This window comes from Pteropus medius, unplaced genomic scaffold (genome assembly GCF_902729225.1).
Source record: "Pteropus medius unplaced genomic scaffold, Ma_sr-lr_union100, whole genome shotgun sequence".
Taxonomy (NCBI): Eukaryota; Metazoa; Chordata; class Mammalia; order Chiroptera; family Pteropodidae; genus Pteropus; species Pteropus medius.
In genome coordinates this window covers 1-16,250 of record NW_024352293.1, presented here as the reverse complement: position 1 = coordinate 16,250, position 16,250 = coordinate 1, and positions in this window count along the sequence as shown.

Here is a 16,250-nt window from a genome sequence, read left to right as displayed (position 1 = left end):
GCTTTGATGGACCTACAAGGTATTTAAGTCAGACAGAGAAAGATAAACACTATATGATTTCACTTATATATGGAATCTAAGGAATAAAAAGAACAAACTAATAAAAAACAGACTCACAAATACAGTAGACAATTTGGTGATGGACAGAGGGGAGGGGAGTTTGGGGGCTGGAGATGGGAAGGTTGAAGGAGTGCAGAGCAATGGCACAGTTGAATTCACGGGATACAAGGGGAATTGCGGCATAGGGAATGCAGTTAGCGTTCATACGTTGGAGGGTCAGGGGAGGGAAGGAGCAATTGGGGGATCGTTTTACAAACTATATAGATGTCTAACCAATGCACTGTATACTTGAAACTACTTAAAATAAATTTAAAAAATTCTTTGTTCTCCTCTCACTAGGTTATTGCAAATCCTATCCTATAACTCACCTATTTCGTCTTCCATCTGCTCTACTCTGCTATGGATGTGCTCTATTGAATTTTTTAATTTCATTTATGAAGTTCATTAGCTCCAGAATCTCTTTGGTTCTTTTAATGATTTCTATCTCTTTGACAACAACCTCATTTTGATCATTTATTTTTTTCAAGGTTGTATTGAATTGTCTTTCTGAGATTTCTTATAGCTCATTGAGTTTCTTCAAAACAGCAATTTTGAATTCTTTATTAGCTAGATTGCAAAATTCTGTGCCTTTGAGTTTGGTCATTGAAGAATTATTATCTTTTATGACATGTTCCCTTGATTTCTCATGTTTCTTGTAGTTTCGAGTTGCCGCTTTTGCATTTGAAGTAACAGACACTTCCTTAAATCTTGTTAGTTACATGCGGATGGTGTATTCTGTTAGATGGTGGTGCTATTATGGCAGGTTTTCTCTGTGTCTGTACGAGTTTGCCTGCTCTTCTCATTTCACTCTTTCTTATGGCAGAATTCTGAAGCTTTTATATTTTTTTCTGATTTTTACAACTCGCCAGGGTGGTTAATGGAAACTTCTCTTTTGTTTTTCAGAAAGTGGTGCTATAGCTCAAGTTTGTGATTTCTCCCTTGCCCAGGCATCATGGCCTATTTTTCCAGTGCATACCCTGTGTCCTGGAGCTTTCTTACACCACATGCAGAAGCTCACACAAGGAGGCAGCTGCAGAGTGGGGGGAGGTGTAGCTTTAGCATTTCCGGTGTTGGGGGTGCTCAAGGAAGTCGTAGGGAGATCCTCAAGTGTGGGTGGGCTTCCCACAGTCATAGAGATACTTCCTCAGTATCTGGAGAAAAGGGTTTTCTCCAGCCACACCCCACACAACTAATACAGCCAGAGCACTAACTCACCACTACCCTTCCCTTCACTCCTCTCTAGAAGTACCTACCCGCAAATAGATTAGCCTTGGGCAGTGTTTCCTTTGGTGGGAGGGGGCAGCTCTGGAAAAGTTTCTCTTATTGTTGCTATGGCTGTGACCAAAGTCATATTTTTTATCCTCCAATGGTATGCTGAAATCTGCCCTAGGGAAAGAAAGCTGGAGTTCTGCAAATTCTCTGTTCCATGGGTATGTGCACAAGTTAATACTCTCTAGGTTTTTCCCCCCAACTGCAGAGAGAGGGGTCTTGGCAGGTTTCTCAGCCTGAACAAGGGTCTGTGTCCCTATTATCAAATGCCCAGGTGGGTGAGACTTCTCCAGGCTCCCTTACCACATGATGCTGGATCCCACGACACCCACAGAGGTGCTTTTGTTCACAGATAGTATCTCATTAGCTGTTAACAAAGGGGGATGAAAAGGGCGAATGGCTCACGCCACCATGGTGCCACGCTCTTCTCAAATGATTCAGGATTTGCCTCCCCAGGTACATTCCTGTCTTGATCAAATACGTTTTGCTGAGCCTCTGTACATCATGAGATGTGGGGACGATGGTTGTTAGTGCGAGTAGGATGTGGCAATCTCACGGAATAGATTGCTACAGATTTTCAGACACAGGGCCCTCAGTGCTGTCCTTGGTTATCTGAGTGGGCCCAAAGTTATCAATCACATGAGCCCTAAAAGTGAAGAACTTTATCAAACTAGAGGCAACAAAGAAGCAGTAGAAGGAGATGTCAGAGAGATTTAATGCACTGCTCTGTGAGATGTAGAGAGGACCATATGCACATAGAGGAGAGAGGCGCCTGAGTCAAGGAGAGCTTTCAGCTGGTAGCCAGCAAGAAAGCAGGGACTTCAGTGCCCCAAACCCAAGGAATTGGATTCTACCTGCAATCTGCATGAGCTTGTTAGCAGTTTACTTCCTCTCAGCGCCTCTGGTTAAGAGCCCAGGTGGTTGACACCTTTATTTTGGCCTTGTAAGGCCCAGAGCAAAGAAACTAACTGAGCCAACTCCTACTTCTGACCTCTAGAACTGTGAGGTAATAAATATGTGTTGATTTAAGCAGGGAAGTTTGTGATGATATATTATGGCTGCAATAAAAACTAATGCATATACCCTCTTATTTATTCGTTTATTTATTTACTCCTATTTAAATGAGGATTTGACTTGATATCAAATTCTAGGCCCAAATCTATTTTCCTTCGTTACTTTGGAGGTAATATTCCTTGGTCTTCTTGCAACCAGGGTTGCTGATGAGAAATCTGCCATTGATCTGCTTCCTTCTTACGTCTGTAGTTTCAGGGCCTGTTTTGGGGGAGGGGCTGGAAGACTATGCTCATTTGTCATCTATGTTCAGTTGACTTTGTACTATACTAGGTTGCCAGTGGTGGTCTCAGGGAGGTAAAGGAAGGTTTTAAAATTTTTTCAATCAATGGATCAACAAATGCACTTAGAGGTATGACAAGTTCATTGTTTTTCTTTTGTCTAACACTACTGGTCTTCTCTCCCTCTGCCTTTTATAAAAATCAAATTTATTGAGATGTCATTTACAGACACTATTCTCCCTCTTTCTGAATCCAAGTGACCTACAGTCACTTATCTTTGGGAGTATATGAGAACATTTGTCATTGGGTCAAATTCTAAGGCATGTTCCAAGCTATGGAAGTAGAAGCAGATAAGTGATATTACCGCAGCCATGAATCATCTTATCAACCTGTAAATTCTATAGAGAATCATATTTCCAAGCAGTACTATCTTCAGGCTTGCAGAGGGAAAAAAACAAATAATATTTTCAGTAAACACGCTTTAGCTTTTAGACAAAATGAATACTGGAACTAGAATAAGTCACTTTCACTTGCTGTCATTTTTATATTTTATAAATTTCATAAAACCAGTCCACATAACCCTAGATTTATTGTGAATATGACAGATATTTTAATAAAATATCTAACCCTTTTTAGTCATTGGAAATGCTTATATTAATTCCAGGCTTTAAAAAATAACCACATTGTAGGACAACACCACCCTTTGAAACCTGAACTCAGCTGAGTTAATCAGCTATTACAAGATATTTTTAGGACTCTAATAGATGCTTAGTAAGTAATTTTAAATAGTTGAAATACATTTTTAGAACATATCTAAACTGTGAATTATAGTAACACCCTGCCTTTGAGGAGAAATTATTCATTTTGGATTTAACATACAGAGTGGCACCATAGGAAAATATGTAAAGTCAGGGGAATTGTACCTTTAAGAGTACAAACAAGCAATGAAAATACACATTACTAGAGTTACCTCATGGGACGCTTAGACATTTCCTTGCGACACAAACATTTTTTCTGCCTAGAAACTGCGTAATTGACTGTTCAGCTCTAGCTGGCAGACACCATGTGACATAGCAACCGCAAAGCAAGAAAACTAGGAAATTTTCTGCTAGAAATGAAATGATTTCAACTCTTCTTTTGAAAAGCGTTTGGCTAAGGTCCTCCCCCTCCCAACAAACAAGGAACAACAGCAGTGATGACGAGCAACAGTTAACCCTCTGATTTCTGCAATAATAGGTGAAAATTGCCAATAGAGGGAATTGATATTTATCTGAGAAAGAAGGTATATTGACATAAAATGAAAAGCTAGTAATACATTTTCCAAAAAGTTTCGCTTTATTAGCAAGTATTTGCTAAACATCTGTATTGAACTAATCAGACAATAATTTTTATTTTCCAAGTTTTCTGATTATTTTTGTGTATTATGAGACTTTTCTTTTAGTTTTTCTTCCATGACAGTGAATGCTAAAATACTCCTGTCAGAGAATGCTATCCATCTTAATTACTGTCAGAATATTTCTTATGTCTTCATAAAAGTAATCCTTGTCTCAAAGGTGTGTGCTTTTCTGTATGATGTTTGCTTGCAGAACATTCTTACCTGATGTTATTTGATTTCTCCTTTACCTCTCTCTTTTTTTTGTAAGGACCCTTCCTGGTCTCCATTCTGAGCCAAAAATATTCATCTTTGCAATTATTACATTTAATCTCTCTGCTTCCCTTCCTGGAAAACCTTAAGCCAGTCACTGGTATTCCACGGCTGAATACTTTGGTTTACTGCAAGCAATGCTCATTTTCTTTAATCATTTGTTCAGTAGCTATTGGTGGGAAAGAGAATGGACTGGGCCGTAGTGTGAGCTGTCAAGGACATGCCCAGAAAAGAAAGAGATGGAGAAGAAAGAAGAGAGGAATGAGAAGAAGAAGAAACATGAGACAGAATCCTATTCATCATAAACAGAGGGATCAGGTGGTGTTTAGAGAACTGCAGTTATTCATGAGACAAACACTTGCCCAGGAATTCTTTGACTGATTAATCACTGTCTCCTTGGGCTCTCTTTAGTGTGAGGAAAATCCTCTTTTGATGTTTTTTGTAAACATTGTCTAGGCCTTTCTCTCACACCTTAGAATTTTAAAAGAAAAGAAAGGAATCATTTCCGTTTTCTCTTCTGCCATGAATCTCACCTGAGGGAAAGAAACCAGAAAGCTACTCTTGCTTAGATGGAGAGAAAGGAAAGTGGAAATACATAGAGAAAAATCTAAAACTGTTGCTACAATAAAGTCCACTCAGCTGACGTGGGTCAGATTAGATTTTATTCTCTAAAAGTTAACCTGGATAAGAACACCTGAGAATCTTTCATTGTTGCTCTTCCTATGTGTCCTAACTTAAGATTCAAGATGAATTTATCTATCTATCTTGAACTGAGAAATATGACATTTTCAGTTTGGGCTGTTTCCAAAGCAGAGGGATCTGTAACTCCCTTTTTAACAGCTCAGTGGAGTTTACATGAGAGGGAAATTTATAAGGGCCAAACCCAAAAAGAGAATGGAAAAACTGAGTGGTACACCGAGGGTGAACATGTGGTTCCCAGAGGTTGGTAGAAGGGCAGGAAAAGGAAGTGGGGGTTCTTGGGCTCAGTATGCAAGAGGTTTCGATTTTACTCCCGTTCTGGGACCAGGGAGTAGGCTATGGGCTCTATGAAAGGGAAGAGTGGGGCTGACACAATATAAGCTGAGATATAGTGAAAAAGTGTATGTGTCCTAACTTAAGATTCAAGATGAATTTATCTATCTATCTTGAACTGAGAAATATGACATTTTCAGTTTGGGCTGTTTCCAAAGCAGAGGGATCTGTAACTCCCTTTTTAACAGCTCAGTGGAGTTTACATGAGAGGGAAATTTATAAGGGCCAAACAAAATCTGCTCAAGGGCACAGGGAGACAACAGCAAAGGAGAGAGAAGGCATACTTCTTTGTCTTGGTCTGGGTTCTGTGTGGAAAAATAAAATGAATAAACGGATTTAAAAAACACTCTTCCATAAGAATTAATAACTACAGGTTGTCCTTCCTTGGCTTTAGGTTTAGAATTTACTCTGCCTAACTGATCCAGGAATCTGCAAGCCACAAAATTAACATAGAAATGATTCTTGGTTAGTAGAAATCCATGGGTGTCTAGCAGAATCAAACATCATACCCCTCCAGAAGGACACAACCTCGGGTAGGCTGCAGAGATTTCCTACTGATAGACCCCTGCCCAAGAAAAGCTCAGGATTTAAACTTATAGAACACATCAAGACTCAAAACCACAATAAGTGAAATTAGCCAATCTGACACAGTAGGTTAGGCCCTCAAGAACTACAGATATTAGAGCTATCAATAGGACTGTAAAATATGTATATTAAAATCATTAAAGGACTGCAGGAAAGAATAAAAGCATTGCAAATAATGAGGCACTATCAAAAAAGACCAGTTACATTTGAAATAGAACTAAACAGAACGACAAAGAAAAACATGTTTTTTAAAATTAAAAACTCAGTACACTGGTGAACCAGCATAGTAGACATAAAAGGATAGAGAGTCAGTGAAATAGATAATCCTTTAAAATTCAGTGCAGAGATTCATTCTGAAACTATGAGAGAAAGGTATAAAGATGTGGATATACGATAAGATGGTCCGACTTACATCTAATGGGCCTTCCAAAAGCAGAGAAGAAAAGAAAATCTCACACCTGTTACAATAGCTGTAATCAACAGGACAAGGGATAATAAATGTTGGAGAGGATGTGGAGAAAAAGGAACCCTCATACAATGCTGGTGGGACTGCAAATTGGTTCAGCCACTATAGAAACAGTACGGAGGTTCCTCAAAAAACTATGAATTGATCTACCATATGATCCAGTAATCCCTCTACTGGATATTGACCCCAAAGACTTGAAAACTCATATCAGAAAAGATATTTGCACACCAATGTTCATAGCAGCACAATTCACAGTGGCCAGGACATGGATGCAACCGAAGTGTCCTACGATAGACGATTGGCTAAAGAAGCTATGATACATATATACAATGGATATTACTCAGCCATAAGAAGAGATGAAATACTGCCATTTGAGACAACATGGATGGACCTTGAGATAATCATGCTAAGGGAAATAAGCCAGACAGAAAAAGTTGAAAATCACATGACATCACTTATATGTGGGATATAAACCTAAAAGCAACAAATGAACAGGACAAACAAATGGAGACTCATGGACATGGACTATAGACTAGTGGTTACCAGAGGGTGTGGGGGAGGGGGAGGGGGGAGGTAGACGGGGTAAAGGGGATCAAATATGTGGCGACTGAAAGAAATCTAACCATGGGAGGTGAACACACAGTGTAAATACATATATGCCTTACTGTTAAAGTGTACAGCTGAAACTTATTGGATTTAGTTAACCAATGTCACCATAAAAAAATAAGAAAAATAAATAAATAAATTTAAACAAACAAATAAATAAATAAAAAGAAAGAAAATGAGGAAGAGGAAACTGTCAAAGAGCTAATGGTTGAGTACTTTCCAGATGATAAAAGACATTAACCCTCAATTTCTGGAAACATAATAAGTCCTAAGCAAGATATATAAAAATAAATCCACTTCTGAGCACACAGTGGTGAAACTGCAGAGTATCTTCAAGATCTTCAAAGAGAAAAACTTAAAATTTTAAAGCAACGATTGATAAGATTGCCTTTGATTAAAAGACAATTAATTTGACAACATTTTTTTTTTTTATCAATTTAGAAAATTCTTAGCCATTATGTCTTCAAATATGACTTCTTTCCTATTTTCTTTCGCCTCTCCCTTTAGGGTTCTAATTAAACATGGTGTGAACCACATGTGCTTGCTACGTCCCTCACGTTTTCCTGTGTGTTTTTCTACCCTTTGGTCTTCATGTACCTTTCTCCAAATAATTTCTTCTGATCCACTTTCCAGTTGACCAAGTCTCTCCTTGAGTATGTATAATCTGCTGTTAAAGGCATCCATTGCATTCTTAATTTCAGTTATTTAATTTTATAGTAATGGATTATTCCATATTTCAAATATCCTATGTCACTTTTATATAATTTCTTGTCCTATATTAAATTTTTCCATTTTTTTAGCTCCTTAAATATAGTAAGCATACATATTTTTAAATTTCTTCCTGATAATTCTAAAATCTAAAGCTGCAAGCTTTAATACGATAGTCACTAGTCACATTGGACCATCAAGCACTTGAATGTGGCTCATCTGAATCGAGATGTACTGTGAGTACAAATATCTCATTATTAATTTTTATATCGATTACATGTTGGAATCATAATTTAGGTTAAGTAAAAATTTGAGTTAAAATATACTGAGTTAAGTGAAAACATTTTTAAAATTAACTTTACTTCTTTTTACTTTTTAAATGTGGGTACTATAGAACTTTGAATTAATTACATATGTGGCTCACAGTGTGGCTTGCATTATGGTTGTATTAGAGCACTGAACTAGAGCTTCTGTTTTTTGTTTCTATTGTATGTTGCTGCTGGTTCTCCTTGTTGTCTTGTCTTCTCATGTGCTTGGTTATGTTTGTGTGCCGGGCATTGCATTTTTTAAATTGCTGTTGGAAGAACTAGAAGTCTAAGACGATATCTTCTTCCTCTAGAAATGATTTTCATTTGCTCAAATCAGATATTTGGTAACTAAATCCAGAATCCCTTTCATTATATTTCAAGAATCAAGATGTTTTTGGCCATGAAGAAACATGGCCATATAAAACTATTTATATTAAAATTATTTTTGTCATATAAAACTATTTATTCATAAATATTTTCCAAAATGAAAATAGGTTTATGAAAAAATGTCCCTCACTGGTGAGGTGAGGAGGGGGCAGGCCTTGTCCCTGGGGCCCCTAGGGTGGAGCTGAGAGGTGCTGGAGCTGGACTGCAGTCTGTTTGAAGGTATGTTTACCTGTAGTTCACCTTTACCAGTAGGGTCCAGACCCTCAGAGTCCCTGAGCAAAGAGCAAGGAGTTTTTCAGGGGCCCCTCCCTTGGCAGGGCGTGGACTTCAATACTTTTGGGTTTTGTCCCATGAAACTGTCTACAAACTTCATAAGCAACCAAAAGAGCTACTCTGCCTGAGATCAAAAAGCTGCTGATTCTGTTACCATACCACAACCACCACAGTTAGGAAATTGTCATATAAAGTTAAAAAGTTACTGTAATCAAGAAGCGCAACAATAAACGGAATTTTGTTAGCCTTCCCAGGGGCTCCCCCAGTACCTCATCTCAGCATAACTTCTTCACTTCCCCCAAAGTAATCATTTCCTTATGTCTGCACCCAAGTGCAAATATTCTTAGACACTATAAAGTTGCCCATTAAAAAAAACTGTTTTTCTCTCTTTTTTTTATTATAAAATCTGATGTTATTTATTTAAAGTTTTAAGATATGCAAAGTAACACTGTATCTTGCTTATTGATATATTATGACATATGTACATGCACATCCACACATCTATATCTATATATCTACAGATCTACCTCTACGTGTCCAATTGCTATAAAGGTCGAAGATCGGCAGTGGTTTCAAACACGTGTTCTGGAATCAGGTTGCCTGGTTCAAAATCTGTATTTGTGTGACCTAGAGGACATGTTTCCTAAACCTCTCTCAAAGCTTATCTTTCTCTATCTGTGAAATAGCTATAGTGATAGCACTTAGTTTAAAACATTGCTGTAGGGGCTCACATAAGATAATGGGTATAGTGGACTCAGCATATCACAATGCCCAGCTTGTGGTAAGTACTTAGGAAAATCTTAGGTCTTTTTGTTTCGTGGTGGCAGAAGATCTAGGTGCTAACCCCAACTGATTGCCATGTGCCGTGTGCCCTGGAGACAAACTGGCAGGTCACTTAACTTCTCTGGGTCTTGATTTCTCTGTCTTTCAGATGAGGAAGTTGTCTTCCAGGCTCTGTAAGCTGAGTTTCTGAGCGAAGGGTCTCCGATTCTCTTACTGGAGAAAGTGAGGCACTGGAAGATGTTATTTATTTAGCATTTTACTAAGTAAGCAGGTTGCAGACTGTAATTTATTAGCATTTTCATTTTTATTTTATATATTTACAAAAGTCTTCTAATTCTAATTTATCTCTAGGTGCTTTATAAGAGAAACAAAGGATAAAACAACCAATGGGAAACACTTTGAAATGGGATGCAAAGGCCAGTGACTTTGGCTGCTTAAACCAAGAATAACACCAGAGGGCTCTTCATTTAAGGAGCGAGGCAGAAGAAAGTAAAGGCTGAATGTAGCCAGTCTTTTGAGAAGGTGAGAAAAAAGTGGGAGCAGAGGCCTGGCTGTGAAAGTAGTAGCATATTAATCTTCTATACAAGTCAAGTGAAAAAATGTTATTTGAGTCTTCGGCTACCTGGGTATGCCTGCCTTGGGAGAGTGGTTGTGTATAGCTTTGTTACTCTCATTTGGATTGTTTTATGAAGCTTAAAGGGTCATATTAATAAAATGAAATCAAATAACAAAAATGAAACCTTTTTTCTTTTGCTGTAGATTCTTATGTAGTGGGAAGCGCTTTCAGGATCCTAGTATTTGGTGAATGAGAAATGTTCTTGTTTACAGTGTCTGTCAACATCACTTAGGGGAGAGGACCCCCAGAAGTAAACTAACCTTGTGGCAGTATATACACAGAGGGACTTTATTCTCGAGGAAAATTTATGTTCAAAGAAGTGCACATTAGGACGATAATAAATATTGGAGATGGATAAAGATGGATGGGCAATAGTTGAAATATAATTTATTGAAATTATATTATTTAATTAAACCATTTTAAACTTTCACTGAGGTGATACATTTTAAAAATTAGAAATATGAACAACTTCATGGAGACTCGTTAGATTCTACACAGGGCTCTTAAATAATCTTCCAATAAGGCCTTATAATTGGGCCTCTATCCTTCTTGTCCAGTTAATATAACTTCAAGAGAACAAATAAAGATCTTTATACAAATAACCTTTCGTAATACAATAAACTGCCCTAAGGTCAGAAATGATGAAAATCTAGGCAAACGAAGCCTCTCATAGGCAACGAAAGGCTTCCGTTAACTGCTGCTCTCCTTCTTAATCTCAGCACTGCAAGTTCAGAAAATTGGAAGTCTGTAGCTGATGTAATCGTAGAGGAGAATGGACATTCCAGCTCTGACATATGAATATTCCAAACACTGAGCAGATATCTATACAGTGCCTTAGCTACTTCCATAAAAACAAAGGCTTCGATAAAATTTTAAAAATTCTTTTAGTTGCCAAGAGCTATCAAAAGAAGCATGGATGCTTTCCATAAGAAGTTGACAACAGACTTGCTTGGGGATTAGTAAATGGTGGAGTGATAGTTAACATTTAATCAAATTTCTAGTGTGCTGCATGTTACTCTGAAGATCTGTGCTGTACTCATTTGTTCAGCATGAAGCAGATGTTATCTGTTGGTAGGCGACTGTTTGCCTGGAACTTGGCTCTTTCAGGGGACACTGGGTCCTGGGCCAGGCTGGCATGGGTGCAGATGGAGGGTCCACCCTATTTCGGAGCTTATATAAAAGTAAAAATCATTATTTTTTAATTGCCTGCTTTTCAGTACTCATTATCAAACCTGAGTGTGTCTTCATATATTTTATTTTGTTTTTGTTTTATTTTTTTTTTGCATATTTGACCCCTTTTACCCCATCTGCCTGACTTCATGTATTTTAATTTGAAGCCCAAGTGTAAGACTGTGGGGGTGAACATTTAAGAGATTTATAAATCTCTGCAACTCACACTGGGGTGCGTGGACCTATTTGTACACTGCTGAGTGACAGAGAGTAAGAGAAAGCACAGGTTAAGCCTGTGCATCGCCTTAGAGAATCCATTTTAGTTAAAAATTTGTGTAGGATAAGCTTGCTAATTTATGTTTATATTAAAACAAATCTAAGTATACTATGGAGTATAATGCAGAACTGCGCATGAATTTTTCAGTGGGAAAAAGGAAGTTCCAATTTAGTTTCTCTCTTGCGGAGCACTGCTTTGGGCTGGGTTTCTTGGTCTTTGGGAGGAAAATAAATAGCAGTACTTTTGGGGAAATATTTGTAATTCTTGTTTAACAACCTCAGCTGACATCCAAGGAAATAAAGCCGAAACAGAAAACTTCTAATTTATGAATGTGATTTAGGCTTTATATACCTTCCATCCTCTTCCATCTAACCTTAGACATTTCTTCCCATGCTGGGCTCCAGCCCTGGCCAGTTAGAAAATTCTGAGAAAGCAAGATCTGGTGAGAATGAAGAGCACAGGGCGATCCATGGTTTTAAGTCTTGTTCTGCCACCAACCCCTGGGTGTCGTGAACAAGGAATTTAAGTTTCAGTTCCTCCGCAATAGAGAGATTTATTTAAAGTCAAGAAGTCAAAATAGCCTTCATATTTGCCTCGTGCGGTTATTAGAGAGATCAGACGAGGTAACAGACGTGAAGTGAATTTCGAAGTGTTGTAAAAAGAGATGGTGCCCACTTTTAAATAAATGGGGCTGGGAAAACTGGCTCTCCACATGCAAAAGAATGAAGCTGGACCCTTATCTAACACCACATACAAAATTTAACTCGAAGTGGGCCAAAGACCGAAATGTAAAACAATAAAACTATTAGAAGAAAACAGGACAATAGCTTCATGACATTGGATTTGCAAAGATGTTTTGGATATGACACCAAAGGCACAGATAACAAAAGAAAAAAATAGACAAAGCAAACTTCAAGGAAATTAAAAATTTTGTGCATCAAAAGATGCTATCTACAGAGAAAAAAGACAACCCATATGACATGGTAAAAGCCGTCATAAGAGGAAAGTTCATATCATTACAAGCCTATCTCCAAAAACAAGAATGAGCCCAAATAAACAACCTAATGCTTCATCTTAAAAAACTAGAAAAGGAAGAACAAATGAGGCATAAAGTCAGCAGAAGGAAAGAAAGAATCAAAATTAGACCAGAAATAAATGAAATTGAAAACAAACAAACAAACAAAAAAAACAATAGAAAAAATAAATGCAACAAAGAGCTGGTTCTTAGAGAAGGTTAATAAAATTGACAAACCCCTGGCTAGACTCACTAAAGAAAAAAGAGAAAGGACAGAAATAAACAAAATCAGGGATGAAAGAGGGGAAATTACTACTGACATCGCAGAAATACAAGGATCATGCAAGAATACTATGAAAAAGTATATAACACCAAATTTAATAACCTAGAAGTACTTAGAAAGCACTTAGAAAAATACAACCTTCTTAGACTGAATCAAGAAGAACTGGAAAATCTAAATAGACCGATCAGCAATATGAAAATAGGAACAATCACCAAAAACCTACCAAAAAGTAAAAGTCCAGGACCAGATGGCTTCACCAGTGAATTCTACCAAACATTCAAAGAAGATTTAATACTCTCCTCAAACTCTTCAAAAAATTGACAGAAGAGAGGGGGAAAATAAAAAAATAAATGTTAAAAAAAAAAAAATTGAAGAGGAGGCAATACTTCCTAACTCATTTTATCAGGCCAATATTACCCAGATACCAAAATCTGGTTAAGATAACACTCACAAAAAAAACTACAGACCGATATCTTTCATGAACACAGATGCAAAAATCCTAAATAAGATACTAGTGAACCAAATATAGCAACATATTACAAAGATTACATGCCACGATCAAGTGGGCTTTATCCCAGAGGCATAGGGATGGTTCAACATATACAAATCGATTAATGTGATACACCACATAAACCAATTAAAAAATAAAAATCATACGATCATATCAATAGATGCAGAAAAAGCCTTCGACAAGATACAGCATCCTTTTATGATCAAAACACTTAACGAAATCGGCATAGAAGGAAAATACATTGATATAATAAAGGTCATATATGACAAGCCATCAGCCAACATTATGCTTAAAATCTTCCCTCTAAGATCAGGAAAAAGGCAAGGCTGTCCACTATTGCCATTGTTATTCAATATAACATGGGAGATCCTAGCGAGTGCAATCAGGCAAGAGAAAGATAGAAAGCATCCAAATAGGAAATGAAAAAGCCAAACTGTCACTATTTGTGGATGACATGATTCTCTATATAGAAAACCCTAAAGACTCCACAAGAATGCTAGTAGAAAGAATAAGCAAATACAATAAGTTTCTGGATGCAAAATCAACATTCAAAAATCCATAGCATTCCTATACTCTAATAACAAAGTGTCGGAAAAAGAAGTGAAAAAAATAATTCCTTTTGCAATTGCAACAAAAAGAGTAAAATACGTAGGAATAAATCTAATGAAATATGTGAAGGACCTATATAATAAAAACTATAAGACCTTATTAAAAGCAATCAAAGAAGATACAAAGAAACGGAAAGATATTCCATGTTCTTAGATTGGAAGAATCAACATAGTTAAAATGACCTTAATACCTAAAACATTATACAGATTTAAGACAATCCCCATCAAAATCCTATCGGCATTTTTTAAAGAAGTAGAACAAAAAATCACCAGATTTGTATGGAAGCACAAAAGACCCCGAACTGCCAAAGCCATCCTGAGAAAAAAGAATGAGGCTGAAGGCATCACTCTGCCCGACTTCAAATTATACTACAAAGTGACAGTAATCAAAACAGCATGGTATTGGCAGAAAAACAGACACACGGACCAGTCGAACAGAATTGAGAGTTCAGAAGTAAACCCATATTTATATGGGCAAATAATTTTTGACAAAAAAGCCAAAAACATACAGTGGAGAAAGGAAAGCTTCTTCAATAAATGGTGCTGGGAAAACTGGAAAGCCACCTGCAAAAGAATGAAACTAGACTGTTGTCTATCACCACACACCAAAGTTAACTCAAAATGGATTAAGTACTTGCATTTAAGAAACAATAAAATGCATAGAAGAAAACAGGAACGAAACTCAAGGACCTTGGACTTAAAGAGGATTTTATGAATTTGACCTCAAAGGCAAGGGAAATAAAAGCAAAAATAAATGAATGAGACTACATCGAACTAAAAAGCTTCTGCTCAGCCAAAGAAACCATCAACAAGATAAAGAGACAGTCATCCGAATGGGAAAATATATTTGCAAGTTATGCCTCCGATAAGGGCCTAATATCCAAACTATACAAAGAACTCATACAACACATACAAAGAACTCAATAACAACAACAAAAAAACAAAAGATCCAATCAATGAACAGGCAGAGGACCTGAACAGACACTTCTCCCTAGAGGACATACAAATGGACAACAAATATATGAAAAGATGCTCAACATCACTAGCTATTAGGGAAATGCAAATCAAAATCACTATGAGATACCATTTCACACCTCTTAGCATGGCTATAATCAACAGGACAAGTTATAACAAATGTTGAAGAGGATATGGAGAAATAGGAATGCTCATACACTGCTGGTAGGACTGCAAATTGGTACAGCCACTATGGAAAACAGTATGGAGTTTCCTCAAAAAACTGAAGACTTGAAAGTTCATATCAGAAAAAATATTTACACACCGATGTTCACAGCAGCATTATTCATGGTGGCCAGGACCTGGAAGCAACCAAAATGTCCTATGATAGATGATTGGCTAAAGAAGCTGTGGTACATATATACAATGGAATATTACTCAGCCATAAAAAGAGATGAAATATCACCTTTTGCGACAACATGGATGGACCTTGAGATAATCATGCTAAGCCAGACAGAAAAGGTTGAAAATCATATGATATCGCTTATATGTGGGCTATAAACCTAAAAGCAACAAATGAACAGGACAAACAAATGGAGACTCATGGACATGGACAATGGACTGGTGGTTACCAGAGAGGAGGGAGAAAAATAAATAAAATGTTAAATAAATAAATAAATAAATAAATAAATAAATAAATAAATAAATAAAATGTTAAAAAAAAAAGATAACCCATAGAATGGGAGAAAATATTTGCAAATTATATAACTAATAAGGGATTAATGTCCAAAATATAAAGAGAACTCTTAAAACAACAACGAAAACACACGCAACGTGATACAAAGCTGGGCAAAGAACTTGAATATTCATTTTTCCAAAGAAGATACACAAATGGCCAAGAAGCACATTGAAAGATGCTCAACATCACTAATCACTAAAGGAAATGCAAATCAAAACTATAATGAGATACCACCTCACACTCATTAGAATGGCTACTATCAAAAAATAAAAAAGAAAACAATGAAACAGGAAACAGCGTTTTAGAGAGGGTATGAAGGAATTGGAACACCTGCGCATTGTTGGAGGGACTGAAAATGATAGAATTGCTTTGGAGTAGTATGGAAGTTTCTCAAAAAATAAATAGACTTGAAGTGAGAATTGGAGGACGAGTAAATGTGAGGGGGCATGGACTCCTTCCAGAGCAAAGAAATGATACTGGGCATCAATCATGGTGCGTTTGGGAAAGAGCTCGTAATAACTACTTATAGGGAAGTGATGGCAGGTGAAGTTGGAAAGGCAGATTGGCGCCATGCCATGAGAAGCACTGACTATCAGATCTAAAACTTTCCAAATGTTAAATATT